Consider the following 6000-nt stretch of genomic DNA (forward strand, 5'->3'; position numbering starts at 1 on the left):
TAAAACAATTAAAAGCACCTCCCAACGCTGGTGTGGCTTGGGATGCGTTTGCAGCCAAAGCGCAGCCCGAACCCAAAGGCAGCGACTGCAGCGACCAGCACGGCGGCGGGGACCGACATTTCTGCACACACACACGCTTGTGCACGCCCATGCACACGCAGACGCCACCACCCAGCCTGTGCCCATCGCACCCGCGCCCCGGCGAGGCTCCCCGGCATCGCTCCCCAGCCCAGCGCCAGCAGCCGGGTCCCTCCCCGCCGGCAGCCGGGACACGGCCGGCACCGCACCAGCATTTTGCAAAGGCTCCTCCGGCATCTCCCCGTAAATCCTGGCTCGGGTTTAAGCCTCTGCCCACGTGCCCAGCACCCGGCTCATGCCGTTATTTTTTACCCCGTGAGCGATGCTCGCAGCAGGGGTTTGCACCCGTGGTGAAGGTCTCGCCCGGCCCTTCCGCGGCAGCATCCCTCCCGCGGCACTGCCCCGAGCCCGCCGGCGACACGCAACACGCCTCGCGCACACCAACACGCCCCGCACACGCAAAGTCACCTCCATCCCTTTCGCACGCAGACAGCCTGCACATGGGTCCCACGCCCGCGGGTGTCCCCATCGAGACACCTGCCTACCGAAGCCTTGGGCACGCGAGGAAGAGGAGGGCTCTTCCTCTCGGATAGAGCCACGAAGGGTATCGCCCCATACGAGCCGAGGAAGAGGAGGGCTGCGGGGAAGCGTCCCGACTTGCCCAGGAGAAAGGTGCCCGCTGCCCCATGGCACCAGCACCCGGCAGCCCTGGGAACGGCAAAGGCGGCGCTGGGGTGGAGGAAGGCTCCCAGTAAGGGGGTGTGTGCACGGGGGAAGCTCTTAAATAAAAATAAAAATCAAGCTGCAGTGATTCTCCCCACCCCATCCCTTCAGAGGAGGCTGCAATGGGCGAGGGCAGAGCTGGGGAGGAAGAAAATGACCTGGAGCAGGTGAGGGACAAATCGGACGAGGAGCGATGGCAGGGCCATCGGTGTGAGAGACCCGGCGCTGGGACACACGCTCCCCTGTCAGACCCCGAGCGAAGTTTTCCGGCTGTGTTTGCGTGAAGGCAGACTGGAGGTTGCTAAAAAGTCTCTTCTGGCCTTTAAATAATCCAGAGGGGAGGAAAAAAAGGTCACGGTGCCTATTGAACAGGAGGGAGGAACTCAGATGCCGCAAGTTTTCCCAGACTCCGTCATGTTTGTGCAAAAATTCATCCAGAAAACGCTCTACTTAATGCGCTCCCTGCTGCACATTGATGCTTTCCACTGCAAATCCCATTTCTATGCAGGAAGAGGCCTGGTTTCCATCCCAGAAATTATGCTGCTCACGAGGAGGGAGAAGAAAAAAGGCGGTGGGGGGGAGAACTATCCTTGGGCATTTTCAAACTCCTGGTCTGAAGTTCCATTTTTTTTGCATCCAAATCAGAGGCAAGCATGACCCGAGGCCGGGTCTGTCTCGCAGCCACCGCCAGAGCCTGTCTCGGCACTTTCAAACAACCTTCCTCCTTTTATTTCTGCACAGCTCGGCTCCATCTCGCACGGACTCAACATCTCCTGGTCTGCCTGGGCACCCGGCACCCCCGCGACGGCCTCGGCGCCCGCACAGAGCAAACCCCAGCCCCGCAGACGAACGCGGCTCCTGACAGCCCCGACATCTCCGCTCAGAGCAGCGACTGGAACGACACGAGCAGTTTGTTAAAAGCCGGGAAGCGCCGCGCTCAGCGCGGAGGCTGGGCTGTCCCAGGGTCTTGCACCGGGAACGGCGATGGGCGGCCGCGAGCCCACCACCGCCCGCGGAGGGGATCGGGAAGGTGCATTTAACATTTTGGGTGCTTGGGAAGACAGCGAGGCTCAGCAGAGAGGCACGGAGCATCCCTCCAGCTGGGGGAAGTGTTTCCCCACGCAGACCCTGTGCCGAAGCCAAAAGATTGCCAGGGTCCCCCGTCCTCCGCTTGACCTGGATGAGCCACGTTCAGCCACCACGTCCTCTTCCCGGGGACAGCATCCCCTTCCAGCACTCTTCGACGGGGAGTCCGGGAGGGCGACGCTTTGCCCAGCGCACCCACGGCTGCGGATGCAGCAGGAGCTTCTCCCCTCCGTTCCCGGCGGGATGGCAGCCCACCTCCGCCACCTCAGCATCCCTCCGGACCGCTGCCAGGCCGGCAACACGGGAAGGTGATCTGGTCCCACAGCATCGCTTTGGTGTCACCCACGGCGTTCCCAGGTTGTGCTGATCCATCCAGGTTCCCAAGCCGTGTCCATCCCCAGATCTCAGCCCTGACCAGACTGCACACCGGGACACAGCATCTTCCCAAATCCCGGCAGCACGTTACAGATTGGGACACAGCTACGGAAGGACGAAGCGAATCGAGGTGATCTGCGCCTCCCGCATCCCTGCTCATCCCAGGCAGCGGGGGATGCTTCCTCCTGAGAACAGCGAGATCCCCGGACAAGCCCAGCTTCAGGGCGTGATGACACCCAAGAGCAGCACACGGGTGGCTGCTGATGCTCCAGGCCAGAAGTGGCCGTGCTGCAGTGGCCCAGGAAGCCACCAGCACCTTCCCGCTGGCGTGGGACAGACAGCACTGTGCAAATCCGGGGGTTTATTACTGTTAACGTGGTGTTGGATACACCCTCACCCCAAAGCACACTTGAAAAATTGTGCGTTTTTCTCCTCCCTTCACCCCTCTTAAAAGTAACCCTCATTTTTTAAAACATTACTTTATGATTCACCGATTGCAAGCTGCAACACCCCACACCTCGCCCAGGCCTGCAGCCCTCAGCTGCCAAGTCCCAGGGGCCCTGTGAGCACCCATGGGTGCTGGGGCAGAAAGGGGCTTGAGGTACCCAGTGCCCGGCCAGCTCCTGACGTGCCCCTATGCCCGGGGAGGACTCACTGACGGGAACTGCAGTGAGGCACCCCAGCAGCAGCTTGGGCATCACAACCTGCTTGCTTTAGTGGGGAACCCACAAACCCCCAAGCCCAGGGCACCGCGTAGCTGCGGGTCTGCACGGGCTCTTCCACAGGGGCGCAGGCGAGGGTGCCCACCTCGGGGCTGGGTGCACCCACGGGAAGCTTCGGCGCGAGCCCCGCCGCAGCTGCACCACGGCTCCGGGCTCCCTGCCGGCGCCGCTCCTCCGCAATCAGGTCACATCATCTTTCCACATCTCCCGCTGAGACAGGGTCACAGACAACCCTCTTTCCCCACAACGCATCCCCCGGGCGGGAAGCGAGCGCTCCGCGATCACCAGGCTGCAGGATGTGGTGACACAGGGTCCGTCACCAGCCACCCCAGGCAGGGCACCAACCCAGGGGACGTCTCCCTTTCCTCCCTGAACCAAAAATCATCACATCACGGTGAGGGAAGGCAATGACACTGGGATATCGCATCAGGCGAGTCACAAAGCGGACGCAGTCCGGGTCACCAGCTCCCCCAGGGATACGATGCACCTCCCTGCCCGATCCACAAGCCCCCGCCTGCGCCCCGAGCCAGCCCCAACACAGAGCACGGCTCCTGCCTGCTGCCAGGAATTTAAAACCACCGATTATTAGTTTAAACCTCCAGCTAAAACTAGCAACTCCCTGCTCGTTCCCAGCCCCAGGGCGACTGATGGAGCATTTGTATCTGCAACAGCAAGGACCAGCGGAGATCTCCGCTGCAGTCAGAAAGGACCAATCCTGTAATAAAAGGAGATGCACGTCCCCTGTGAGGGCAGAGGACAGGGTTCTGTCCCTCCGTCCCTCTCCCAGATGGATGGGCATGGCCGCCTCCTCCTCCCGCAGCAGCCCAAATCTACGGCTGGACATTCAGCATCACCAACGCTCCCCACTGCGGCATCCATTGCTCCGATACGGCGGGGACACAAGTGACCAGATGGTACCGACCTTCCCCAAAGCCACAATCAATCCCCAAACGTGTCCCCTCGCCTATTAAAACTTCAGCTCGTCGCGTTTCTAAATGGACTGGCCTTTTCATCAGAGAGTATTTTAAAACCACCAGCTCTATAACCCGTGGGAAATCGCTCCAAGCACTGCTTTTGCCCAGCCACACAGCCAGCGAGGCTCGTGTCAGCACCGGTGCAATACCTGCGTGGTGTGGGAACAAGGCAGCGTCTGATCCGTGGACACAGGCTGCTCCGACAGCCCCATAGTTTGACCCAGATTCAGAGCCGTAGCTCCGCTTCCCAGGGAAAAGGACATTTGTTCAGGGCTCAAGCCTGCCAGCATCAAGGAAAAAGACTTCAAGGGATTTTGAAACAGGCCCTAAAAGCAGATTGCCACGCTAGGTATAAATAAAAACCTAGTTTAAAAGGAAAAGCATGACTAACTCGAACAGAGCTGCGCCGAGGAAGGAACGACTGACCCCGACCTGCCCACTGCATTCGGAGAGCCCCGAGCATCCTTCAGGGCAGGCAGAGACCCGTTAAGAGGGGCTGGGCTGGTCCCTGCAGCACTGGGGTGAGCGGAAGAGCCAGGGAACCTCAGACCCAAATTTCAGCACAAATCTTCCGCCTGTCACCATGGCAAGAGGGATGAAATGAGCCTCCTATCTCTCCACGGGAGCGGAGCTTGGCCAGAAATCCCTTACCGGGGTTTCTCGAGCAAGCTCACGCCCCTATCCCTCGGCCAGGATGGATTTTAGGACATTTTCCTTTACCTGTTTTATGAGCACACTGACTGGGCATCTCCCCTCCCCAACACGCACATCAAACCCCAAATTTGGGCGGATTTTCCCCAAGACTGCACAGATACCTCCGCAGGCTGGACAAGCCCTCGAGGGTCACCTGGGGGCTGACACTTGCTCACCCACCCTGTACGCAGCAGCGATGCCCCACGCTCTGCATCCCCCACGTCCCTGCCCCGGGCAGAAACCCTGCGCAGAGGGGGCAGAAACCCTGCACAGAGGGGGCAGAAAGTGAGGAAAACCAAATCCAGGTCCCCCTGCGCCCAGTGCACATCAGGGAACTTTCCACTCCATCCTTCCACGCCCCCCAATCCTCCCGAGAATCCCCCAGGACTCCATCAGCCGGGTGTGATGTCCAAAACCACAACTTGACCCCCCCTGTTGATGTAACACAGGATCTGCTGGATCTTTGCAGGCACCCAAGAAGGGAGCACCTCATCCCGACCCCCTCCCAGGAGGCGAACGAGCCCAGCTCCGAGGACAGAGGGGACCCCCTGCCGAAGCACCAGCACCCCCCCACGCAGCAGCTCCGGAGCCCTTCCCAGGACACTTCTCCGCACACTTTCGGTGGTTTCACCCCCATCCATCGGGGTGTGCTGGGGAAAGGAGGGCAGCTCCGACCCCCGTCAGGTTCGCACGGGTGCAGGACCCGGCCCCACGCACCCCAGCCTGCCCGTTCCTCTCCTTCGCCGCCTTCTCGCCTCGTACCCAGCAGCAACAGCTCCACTATCAAACCCAGACCCCCCGCCCCGCGCCAGCGGCACCCTACAAACCCACCACCCCCAGCGCCAGGGGGGTCGGAAGGATGGGAATGGGACCCGCTGAGGGGGGCAGAAGCAAGGCACGAGTGCCCTGGACTGGGTGCCGCGAGGCTGAGACAAATAGGGAGCGATGGGACGCACAGCAGCACCCTCCTCCTCCTCCCCCCAGCCCCAGATTTACCCACACAGCAGGGGACAAACACCCCTTTTGTTTTCGAAATGAGAAATCTCGTCGATTTTGAGGTTTTAATTTATTAACGGCAAACATCTGTGCCAGGCGGAGCGGTCACAGCCTGGCTCCCCAAACCCCGCTCCCGGCAGAGCCGAAGCCAAGCACGGGGCGCAGCAGCATGAGCAGGAGATGGGGAGGGGGAGACCCTCCCCTGCCTATAAACCAAACCACATCCCACCGGGACCCTGCTGCAGAAATGCAGAATAAAAACGGCACCGCTCCGGTCGGGAAGCGACTTCACTGCACGGAAAGCGGGTTGGGGAGTCAAAGGGAAATGCCTAAATACTTCGGAAACAACCCCG

Source organism: Leptosomus discolor, chromosome 21, assembly GCF_034619465.1.
Source record: "Leptosomus discolor isolate bLepDis1 chromosome 21, bLepDis1.hap2, whole genome shotgun sequence".
NCBI classification, from domain to species: domain Eukaryota; kingdom Metazoa; phylum Chordata; class Aves; order Leptosomiformes; family Leptosomidae; genus Leptosomus; species Leptosomus discolor.